The following is a 12069-nucleotide window of genomic DNA, read 5'->3' on the forward strand; positions in this document are numbered from 1 at the left end:
TTGTGAACTTAATCCAAGATTTCTCGTGGCTTTGACGTCTTACCTTCTGAGCATGTGCACGGGCTCACTGAAAGGTGATGCAATTTTAAAGTGTGAGACACGTACAAAAGTTGTTCCAAGCCCATGTTTGAGCTTTCTCTGTTATTTTGGCAGGCAAGACTCCACCACAGACGAGTTTTCTGTGGAAAACGTTCGAGGTTTTAGTAATAGATTGAGCAGCTGCCTGGACAATACAGTCAGTCACTGCATCCAAGGCACGCCAGTGGAGTTGTATCGACCACGGCCAGTTTCCCTCAAAATGATAGGAAAATTATCACAGCCCCCCTGGGTTACTGAAACCCTTCAATAAAAGTGAGAGAAAAGTGAAGATTTACTGTTTAGTCTTCGAACGCCCCTGGGGGTTAATATTTCCTCAGAAATATTAATCTTAATCCAAATCATCTGCCAGAATAGAGAGAAGTGAGAAGATAGAGAGATCAGTAACAGTAATAGAATGAGTAGGTGCATAAAAATAAGTATATGAACCAGTATTGAAGAGAGAAAGATTGTGATCCGAGAGCATATGCTCTTCAGAACGACTCCTCCCATCAATATCAGAGCCACCTCAGAGAAGATTATGTCCTTTAGAATTCCCTATGATTAATAGGGATATGATAGTTTTTCAATGAGAGCATCGAGGTCTGATTGATCAGATGTCTCTCCAAGAGACAGGTAGAGCAAAGAAACAGTGATGGTACAACCTAAGAAACACAGATGGCTACGGCCTCCAAGGATTTATCGAGTAGAAAGACAGGGCGGGCACATCCTGATGAAGCAACAATGCCGCCCCTCCACGCACTCGTCCATTACATACCCTATCATTTTTTGTTCATGCAGTTGCCTCCACATTTGCATGCCCCACAACGCTCCAAATTTGTCTTTCGACTCTTCCATAGCATTGATGAACATTTAGTCTTGCACTGGCATGTGATTAGTTCGTCAAATACTGTATTGTATATGAAAAGTTGCATCTCCGTAATGTAGGTGTATTAGAGCAGTTACTTTCAAGCGTTTATGCATTGGGGTATTTTCAAGTTTTTGAAAATATTCTGACATTTTTTCAATTTTATGGGATAACTTCTTCTATGTCATTACAGAACGTAAATTTCAACATTTTGGTAATGCTTCACTAATCTCTGTTGACAACTGAATGAACCAGAATGAGAATTCCCATATACTTGTACCAATAGCTTGAACGAGTATAATGATCAAATTTAGCGTCTGAAATAACTGTCAGTGTCTTAACTATATAGAAAGAAGCTAGCAAAAAGCTGGCATATAGTACTAGCATATGCTAGAAAAAATAAGTTTAATAGCACTCCACAAATAAACCTTTCTAAAATCAGTATTTAACACTATATATTAAGTTCTGCTGTTACGTCACGGCCCGAAAAGCACAGCAAATTGTCAGTAGAGCAGAGGGTTCGCGTGAAAGCTTTACAAGATGTTGGTTGGACTTTCAGACAAATTGTTGCGGACTTGAAATACTCCTCAAACACTGTCGAGTACACCCTAAATCGTGAAAGTGACAAGTAAATTTGAAAATAAGAAAGGAAGAAGCAGTACACCTAAGCCCAATGATACGGATGTTAATTATCTTCGTTTATGCAGTCTTTGAAACAGAAGAAACACTGCTACTGATCATGTGCCAAATGATAGGAACGTGTCTAGCAGTTAGAAAATCTTTACTTAGATCCCCAAATACTGGCAAGGAACTGAAAACTACTAAAAAGTGCAAAAACTGGACTGTTGATGATTAGAAAACGTATTATGGACAAATGAGTCCAAGTCTGAAATATTTAGTTCAAAACGTAGGTTGTACATTCGGAGGAAGAAAGGTGAAAGATACTTGTCTCAATACATAACATCTACCATGATAGAGGTGATTTGATGGTTTCGGGGTGTTGTTTTCTGCTGAGACGACAGGAAATACTTGCAAATTAGATAGAATAATAGATTAGCACGAGTACCATCAGATGCTGGTTCGTCATGGTATAGCTGATGGCTTGTATATGATTCTGTTAACAAAAAGACAATTACCCCAAGTAATTCATTGAACCTGTGCTGAAATTACTTAGCTAAGAAAGAAACTATTGAAGTAATTGAAATGATGTATGGCCTTTACATATTCCCAATCTTAACCCAATTGAGCAGATCTAGGGTTTTATAGATCAAAACTTGATAAATCAAAAGTTACTTCCAAGTACACATTACGTAAGTGTATCAGAGATATTGAAAGTAAAATCCCAAATTACACTTTGATTAAATATGTTGCCATAATACCTGAAAGACTGTCTGCAGTTATCAAAATAAAAAGGTACACACAAATTATCAACTATTTGCTAAACACAAGCACTTTCACCGAGTTTATGTTGCATTAATATAAAGATTAATAAAATTTTGATGCTTCGCCTATGATTTACCTTCTATCATTCTTTGAAAATAGTCCTAGCACTTTTTGAGGTGTAGAGAACAAAAGCGGATGTAATTTATCATTTTAAATTACCCAACCATGATGTACTCTCATGATATGAAACTTGAGAAAATCACAAGTTAGAGAAAGTTTGTCTAATTACCGAGCGTTTGTTAATTAGACCATTTGTATTTGGTCAATGCCATCAGCTTCAAAAGCAGGTTGCAAATTTTTAATAACATAATTTAACATTCTTTATCTTTTCTTATGTAAAAGGCGCATGTCATGTCCATGTAAGAGTACAGTGTGGCCAATAAAGCATCTCAAAGCTGATTTATTTCTTGCTACGGCCTACCAAAATAGATGTGGAAACATTCATACTAAAAGCACGAAATGGCAGAAGGCTGTATAATGTGCATAGTGTCACAAAACAGAGACGAGTTTATGAATTGGAATGAATTTGGGAAGATTCTGAGAACCTGCTTTTACCAGCAGCTCTCACATTGAAAATTCTCAAAATGGACAAATAGCTTGTCTTGAACTTGTGTACAATATGACAGAAGTACTTGAATTGATAGAATCCCAAATTATATGTGTATCTGCTTCTTCTTGGGAGCTTTGAATAAATGTCACGGTAGAATCTGACTGGCTGCAGAAGACTTCACTTTTTTAATAAATACTATTGCACATACAGTTGCAGGCACTTTAGCTTTTGTTGCTTGCTTTGAAATTTACACTGATAATAACTCAAGCAATTCAATCTTGTTTTCAATAACAGTTAAAACACAACCCAGTCAAGAGTTATAGGAACACTGAAAACTAAACTGATCTAATGATTGACGTGAATGTCTTGGTTTTGTTCTACCTTCATTGAGTAGTAGATTTCGTAGAGAAATTTTTATAATGGTCCAAGACAATGTCATGCAACTTGACTTTTTTTTCCCTAAAATACCAATGCACGAAAATATTTCCAAAGGTTTTTGCTCCTTGAGGTTTTCCAAGGATATGGACTACAGATATACCATAAATTATAAGTTTCTCACCTTCATATGTGGGAAACTCTTAGAATAACTGATCTTTGTTATTTTGATCCTGGTCTGAAAGAGGATCTAATTCTGCTAAAGAAACAGAGACTGGTGACAATTCACGTTTCATGATTCCATTTAGGACATCAGTTTGCCTAGCTTCATATGCAACAATACGTCACTGTAAAAGAGTCCAACCAGATTTAATTATCTTTGTTTTGTTTTTTCCACATCTGAGGTTCATACATGCTAGAAATGTAAGATATTTGCTGTTGAACAAAGGATTATACCAGAACACAGTGTGGAGCTAAATCTTTGCTATAAAAAGGTTAAAACTTGAGTTTGTCTACTTTTCTTCACATTCTGCTGATGTTACATGTGAAGATGTTTACTCTTTGTTTGCAATGTTGAACAAAACTGCAAAGTTTGAATCAGCTCTGAAAAAAAAATAGCTTTTGTAACACTTTTTAAAATTTTTCTTCACATTATGTGTCTAAGTTTATGCGACTTTTACTGGATTCTTTGCTTTGCATTAAATCATCTAGGATAAGTCCTTAAAGGTTCTCTGTATCCTCTGCATGTTTAGATTGACGATTGTAAGAGAGGGCCTACCTTGACAAAGCAGAATGAGATGTGTTAATTTAAAAAATACCACTTCTGACTTTTCCAACCACTCATGAACATGGTCAGGATCTACTTGATTGAATAGCTTTTGGCTATCTTCAATCACAAAGCTAATTTGTTGGAATTCTTCTTTGACCTCAGCGGAAATTGGCACATCTCTGACAAATATATAGTTGTATTGAGAAAAAATGGCAATATTTTTAAGGGAAATCATATGTAACCTCCAATCCTTTTGGGCCCTGGTAAATCCAGCAGACCTTTGACCATTTCCAAGGTATTTCACCAAAACAAGAAGTTTGAACGAACAATCGTCTCCCAGATTTGAACTTTTTCATAAGATCAAGAAATTTTAACAGTCATGTATATATATCAGGTCATCATCTGCATCCTTGTCAATGACCAAGTCAATGCTGCCTTTCAGGTTAACATCTTTTCTTCTAAATACTGGATACTGAAGAACTTGTGGAAAATAATTTCTCACATACCTTCATAGTTAAGTTTGTGTGTGTGTCACTTTTGAATAATATTTTCTGCAAATTACTAGTTAGCTATTCTTTGTGTCAATAGTCTGCTTTAAACATATGCTTCCAGAATATCGATTGACTGAATACGTTTCCTTAAGACTTTGATGACATTCATTGCTATATGCATACCTACAAAAAGAATCATGAACCTTTGGTAGTCTATATTTAACCATTTCAAATGCATCAACGTGAAATAGAGGGCCTTATCTGTTATCAATACTGCATAGTTCTGCAGCTAAAAAGTCACATCTTTGTATGAAAGTACTTAGTGTTTCCAGTTCGTGAGTTGCAGTAAGAACTATGGTCATATATCCAATGATAGATTGTTCAAACATGGTGTTTAATGAAATTTTGTAAAGCTAAGTTTTATTGCTGCTTTGTTCCTATTGCAAACAAAAATCAGCTTTTTACATCTGTCAGTGCGTCACTTGTGTTGCAATTTTAAATACAGTCTCCAAAGTTATCCACATCAACAAGAACATCAAAATTTAGTATACACTTGAGAGCAGAATTAGTTTTTGGAAGAAAATTGTTCGGTTCTTTGTAGTACTTGTCAGGAAGAAGGTTAAATGTTTTCTGGGATTCAGGACCACGTGAGTTGAGTCAAGGATGTTGATGTTATCAGTTTAAAAATTGTAAAAATCGATTCTTGACCCAGTTCTCATGTCCAATGAGTTCATAGCATTTTCTGAGAGAGCTTTATTTACTTACAAAATGTTTCGATAGCTTATTATGTGCCCTGCTTTATGAAATAGATGAACATTTTTCTTGAATCTAGTGACATGATAAACAGAACAACCAAGGCCAATAAGATTAGGTTTTCATTTACTTCCTCCTCTGATGCCATATACTACATATATCTTTCGCAAAACTTAACAAAAATGTTAAAGGAGTTTTGGTGTTTTTTTAGCTGGCTTTTCAAGTCCATCCACATTTTCCATCACTCAGTATTCCAAGGTCAGAAATTTTGATACTCTGTTTCTGGATGGTACAATATGTCAGCCCTTAGTCTAAGGGAGGTATCAACCACAGCAAGAAAGAAGTCATTAGTGTGAAGATATGACGAGATAGTTTTCATTTGAACTCTTGTGCAAAAGGGTAGCCGTCTTTTTGGAACCATTATGGTGCATATCATTGCTTCTGTTGTTCCTTTGAATGTATTAAACTCATACAGCTTACCAACATGCATTTTAAGTCTCTCCATGAATGTTAAAAAACTGCTTTCAAATGCTACAGAAACCTGATAATGTGTTTCATTGGAAGTATATACATACTTGTCCTAGAGGTCACTAATGTGACCTTTTTCACAGCTCCCTTTTTCAGCAAAGCTTTTTAAGTTCTTCATACACTAAACCTTGTTATTTTCTGAAGCATTACTTTGAACTCTTGAAACTAACCAGTTGAAATTCAAACATGTTAAATTATACCTTACTTTTGAAGTTATAAAGTCAAAACAATGTCAGAGAGCTACAGAAAATTTATAGTGATATTCTAATTCAGACATGATTGTTTGCTTATTGGAAAGCCTGCAAACATGTGCACAGATTATGTTTTAGCGATTTGATAAAATATACACAAAGACTAGTTAAGAAGTTACAGAGAACTTTCCAAAGTCGAGCAGTACTTCATGACTTCCACTTGATACCGATTGTTGACAAGTATGAATTCCTCTCCAAGACAAGTACTTCTGTGTGTTATGATGTCTTCCAAGCTTGTAATGTTTTCTTTGTGGATGAACTGAGAATAGCAACTTTTATGCCTACAATGCCTATCCTCAGTAAATGTGTGCAAGAAAATATCAGCCTCACGTCTGTGTTTGTTGTCTTTATACTTGGAGCACATCATGGCACATTCTTTCAGCTTTTGTAAGTCTTGTGAAAAGCTACTAAATAGTGTATCTTTCCTGACTCCATCATAAATTACACAAAAATTACAGTGAATTTCAACTCTGTTGCAAGATCATTTTAAAGATGTTACAGGCTCCATTGCAGCATAATGCTATAACAAAAAGTTTATACTGCAAACAAAGCTTTAAAAAATTGGAAGGAAAATATACATGTTAAGACTTCCTGTTTGTTTACTGGTGAAGTCTAACTGTTGACGTCTTTAAAATTATATATCTGAAATTGTAACATACATTTTCAAACTTTTTCATCTTCTTGTGCCAATAGCCAAGTTAATTGTTGCAGCACAGTTAAAAAGTTAAATTTTTGTTGCCATCATAACATTAATACTTGTTTTAGCTGTGACATTATAGCTCATAAAATGGCTCAATCTTTTTTTTTTCCAAGTCTTTTTCCTACTTTTCTTTCATAGCTCTTTCATCTCTCGACTGATTTGATATTTAATTACAATTTTGGATTCAAAAGGTCAAATCCTTTTGTTTGACACACCTGACCACGCCCACGGTCTCGTAGATTAATTCATTTTAATCTTGTCTAATAGAATTTTGGCCAGGTGGTTAAGTCACTCAACTCATGATCTGACGGTCGCGGGATGAAATCTCCGTCACACTAAACTTCCCCTAGTGTAATTTTGCGCGAAATTCAAAACACCAAAAACTGGTGGAGAGCATAATGAGGGGGATTTTGTTGGCGCGAATGAAAGAAAGCAGACGTATTTTTGATCTTAGCAAATTAGTTAAAAGCAAGTTTGTCGAGAACCTATCACTTCATGTAATTCTATCTGAGCTACTCACCATTTGAAGTTACGAGCCATATCAGCCGAAATGCCGAAGAAGAAAAGCTGAAATTGAAGGTTTAGGTCAATGTTCAACAAAAAGTAAATTTAATGTAGGTGGCCTCACCGTAAATGAAATTATTAATTTAAAACATTTAACAGAACTGGCTAAAGAACTAAAAAAAACTATAGTCTCCCCAGTGGATGTTACTCAAATTAAAGATAGGAAAAAAAAGAACAAAATATATAAAATAATTGAAGAAAATATAAAATCTACTGCTGTCGACAATGAAGCTGAGGTTGCATTGTTAGACAATGAAAAACTAACAACTTGTAACGTAAATGCTAAAAAACCCACTCTGGATAATGAAACTAACACAAATTCGGAACCAAACGAAACAAATTCTGACGACGAAGGCTTCACACTAGTGAAGACTAGAAGTCAGAAAAAAACAACAAAAACAAATACAGAAACACACACAAAAATTGTATCTAAATTACTAAAAAAACACCATAATCATACAAGGCATACCAGGAAACTACAACCAACTACAACTAGTAAGAGAAATATTCAGATGTAAACCTAAAATTAACATTACTAGCATTAAGCGTCTATCTCGCGGCGGGGTCCTCGTTCAAGGACAGGAACCCGCTAACTTTAATAGATTACTGAAAGCATGGCCTTCAGACGCTTTTAAAACAGGAAACATAATTATACACTTACCTGGAGCTAGGCCAACACCCAAATCTTTTGTAATCAGGGGGTTGCATCACTCTATTGACATAGAAGATATTAAGGATGAATTAACTGAACTAAACATAAAACACGTTTCAGTGGAACGAATAATTTCTAATATAACTAACAAATCAACTAATCTAATTAAAGTAGTTATGGAAAATACTCAAGAAATAACTCAGCTAATAAATAATGGTATCACATTGTGGTATCATAAATACACAGTAGAACAAACCAAAACACCATCAGTGGTTGTAACACAGTGTTACCAATGCCAAAGGTTTGTATATGTAGCAGCAGCATGCCAAGCGACTGCGCGCTGTGTAGGCTGTGGAGAAAATCACCACATATCTCAATGTACCAAACTAAACCCAAAACCTAGATGCTGTAATTGTGGGGAAGAACACACGGCAAATTACAAAGGATGCCAAAAATGCAAATCTATTAAGGCACACTTAAAAATCCAAACATGAACAAGCCACAAACAAACAAAATCCAAGAACAATTAAAACCAACTACTACTTAAACACCACAAAACACAAACAAACTCATGCTGCAGTAGTAAAGAAAACATCATTCATACAGGAAATAATCATCAACAAGTAATCTAGATTTACGTAAAACAAATGAAGATATACACAAAACCACTCTTACGAATATTGAAAACACACTAACCAATGCCATTGCTTCCACCTTTTCTGAAATATTGACAGAATACACTAATCCAAATAATGAAAACAATCTAACAAATATAATCATTAAAATAATAATAAAAAACATCGAAAAATACCTACCACAAATGTTAACATACATCATGAACTCTGTTAAACATGGATAAATTCACAGTATTACACATCAATATCCAGAGTGCTATTGCTTACAACACCTTTCCCCGTTAAATTTGTACATCTGATAAAATCAAATTTAAATAATAATAATCAATAAAACAGTGCTGAATTAAAACAGCTACCTACGTAAATAGACTCAAAAAAAGAAAAATATTAATGGGCATTGCCCTGAAAAGGACCAGTCTAAAGTTGATATTACTCCATATTAATCAGTCAATTCCAACAATGTAATGGAAGGAGGAAGAGGTCTCAGTGTACCTGACACTCCTGGGTATAATAATTATATATACCCAAATACCAGAGACAGACAGACACACAGCATGATGAGTAATGAAAACTCGAATCGGGCTTAAGCGCACCCAACGCTTGAGTACTAGTGGCACACAACAGTTTAGCTACTGAAAAGTTAATTACTCTAATCCCGCCTAAAAGAAGTTAGAGTCCTGTGACTTTTGAGCATTTCCTCTTCTTTACTTCAAAGAAATGTTTAGCTCTGTAACAATGACAAAACATTGTAATTAAATGCTTGTGACATAAATTTCCCACTGATTTTGTGGTTTTATGGACGGTATTTTTTCTTTCAGTTTTGAGGATAAAGGAGCCATTTGCTAGATAAGTAATAAAAATATTTGAATTTATCACTCTCAAATTGAGCAAAACCAACAGTTTGCCAAATATTACTTCAAAATACTTTTTAGTTTTTGTTTGTTTGTCTTATGAATTTCGCGTAAAGCTACCTAAAGGCTATCTGCGCTAGCCATCCCTAATTTAGCAGTGTAATAATAGAGGGAAGGCAGCTAGTTATCACCACCCACCACCGACGAATAGTGGGATTGACCGTAACATTATAACGCTCCCACAGCTGAAAAGGCGAGCATGTTTGATGCGACGGGGATTCGAACCCGCAACCCTCAGATTAGGAGTCGAATGCTTTAACCCACCTGGCCATGCCGGGCCAGCTCATGAGTCTCTAATGCATAAATAAAATTCATACCTGTCACATTAGTTGGCAAACAGGTGATGAGGATCATAGAAAAGTCTACCAGTAATTACTGTTCTGATTCGCTGACAAGAAAAACTCGGCATTCTAGCTAAAAAGAATGTTATTATTTCTACAAGAGAATTAGTAAAAAAAAATATATTTATCTTACATTTGACCCTGGGAAAAGTTAAAGTTAAAATATTGATTGAAAAAGGAAAATGTTTTGAACTTTGATTTTAAACTAAAGGGATAAAAAATATGTAGTGCAATTCTGCACTACAGCTCGATCGATGTTAAATTATCAGTAAATCTCTAAATTATGCACATCCAGGACTGAAATTTGAAGTTCTGTAGCAATAATAATGGGCTGCCTACTGTAGTATATACTAAAAATATACGCGAAAACGTTTATATATTTATCTAGCAGATTGCAGTACATTGGATATGATCATAACGTGATTGAACGCTGTTGAAATCGTACAAGTATTTCTTTCTCTTTGTTTTCAGTTTAATTTCTGTTTAATAACAATGACACCAATAAAGCACTTTATAAACATGGACATAGAATTATTGCGTATTTATAATCAGCACAAGACTGTTATAAATACGCAATAATTCTACGTCCATGTTTATAAAGTGCTTTAACATGTATAAAGCATGTGCATCTTTTTCTCATCCTGTGTATAACGTACTTAAAATAAAGAATAAACTGTATTCACTTTTTGTAATTGCAACCAAATTTAGATTATTATAATTATTCCACTGAAGTTGCACAGTATAGTACAGTTTACGATTGTGTTTAAAGTTGCTTATTGTCTTTCACACAATTTCCATATAAACACTGTAACAAAAATATGCATACACAACTAATTATCCTTCAAATATAATGCAAATATCCTTCATTATCTAAAATTCTGATTTCTGATTTTCAGAATTTCATCTTCTACAACAAGTCTTGTGAGTGCTAACAATGTTCTCTCTGTTGAAATCTATAACCCTTTCAAGAGCTTTGAGGGATAAATTACCTTTTGTATCTCTAGGTTATCCCTGAGAGTGACACTATATCCAAATTAAACTGTGGTCAAAGAAAGACAGCACATGTTACCACTTTTGGAATCGCATCATACTTTACACCTCTTCTTTTGGTAACTGTAAACAGCTACGTCCTGTAGTTAGAGGAAAACTGAAATAATCATATGCAATTAAAACAGCTGGATTTGCACATTTGCTTTTTGAAAGAAAATCAGGTGACTTCAAGATTTTTAGACTTGCATTTCCTGCGACTGCTGCGACTTCCTTACAAGGGCCTGGCAAAGAACAAGATTGTGGAGGTGGTAAAGAAAGTTTTAATATTACATCGACAGACTTCTGTGGAGAAAGACTGTTCAGTTAATAAAGAAATAAGTGTTGAAAATATGAAGAAAAGAGCTATTGTTACTCAACAAGTTTTCTTAATAAACATGTTGAGAGTGAAGAATGTAATGATCATCAAAGACCTTTTTTAGGTGGTTCATTAATTCAAAGGTATTAATACACACTTGGAAAACAAAAACGTGTGAGCAAGAAATGCTGTGATGGATGAGATAAATACATACAAGGAGACGAAAAGACTGAGATAAACATCAGTGCTTTCTTGTTATATACTGGCAAGTTTTCGTAGAAAGCCGAGACTACGCGAAAGGTTACATTCATTCCAAAATCAAATGTATTAAAGAGATCTGTAAAGGAGGAGTAACTAGGATTAAATGCTGTCACTCATGAGTTTTACAGGAATCTGATTGACAGAAAAACGACTTTTGTACTCTGTACATAGTGTAAAAAGCTATATTTAAATTCACACGAGAATATGGTTGGTTTTAATTACTTGCTTAATTGTCAACTGAAACCCAACAACCTTATATGGAGTAAGCACTAACCCACTAGTGCAGAAGGTGAGGAAAGAAGGAAAGTTAATGATAAATAATAATCAAGTAATGAGAAAAATGTTCGTGCCATCGAGAAGTAATCATTTTTTAATGTAAAGCTTCATAAAATAAACGATGAACTTTCGACGAGCCAAGACCTTTGAACTTAAAAGTCAACATACCAAAATTAGAGTTCATGCTGTCACTATTAACAGAAACTTGGACTTTCTTATTAACTTTATTGTCATTTAAAATCCAGTAATGACATGATGATATACGTTACAGAAACCCTACT

General features: G+C 34.6%; 1 long non-coding RNA gene across 3 annotated transcripts in view; it reads right to left on the reverse strand.

The window, feature by feature from the left end:
- Positions 1 to 8377, reverse strand: part of LOC143233819 (uncharacterized) — a 55656-nt gene extending 47279 nt beyond the window's left edge. For 2 of the 3 annotated variants that reach the window (XR_013018332.1, XR_013018331.1), the window contains exon 1: positions 8029 to 8377. This is a non-coding gene — a long non-coding RNA (uncharacterized LOC143233819). The remainder of the gene's footprint in view (positions 1 to 8028) is intronic. The other variant, XR_013018337.1, reaches the window with a different exon arrangement.
- Positions 8378 to 12069: the final 3692 nt, after the last annotated feature.

The sequence above is a fragment of the Tachypleus tridentatus genome, chromosome 12 (genome assembly GCF_004210375.1).
Source record: "Tachypleus tridentatus isolate NWPU-2018 chromosome 12, ASM421037v1, whole genome shotgun sequence".
NCBI classification, from domain to species: Eukaryota; Metazoa; Arthropoda; class Merostomata; order Xiphosura; family Limulidae; genus Tachypleus; species Tachypleus tridentatus.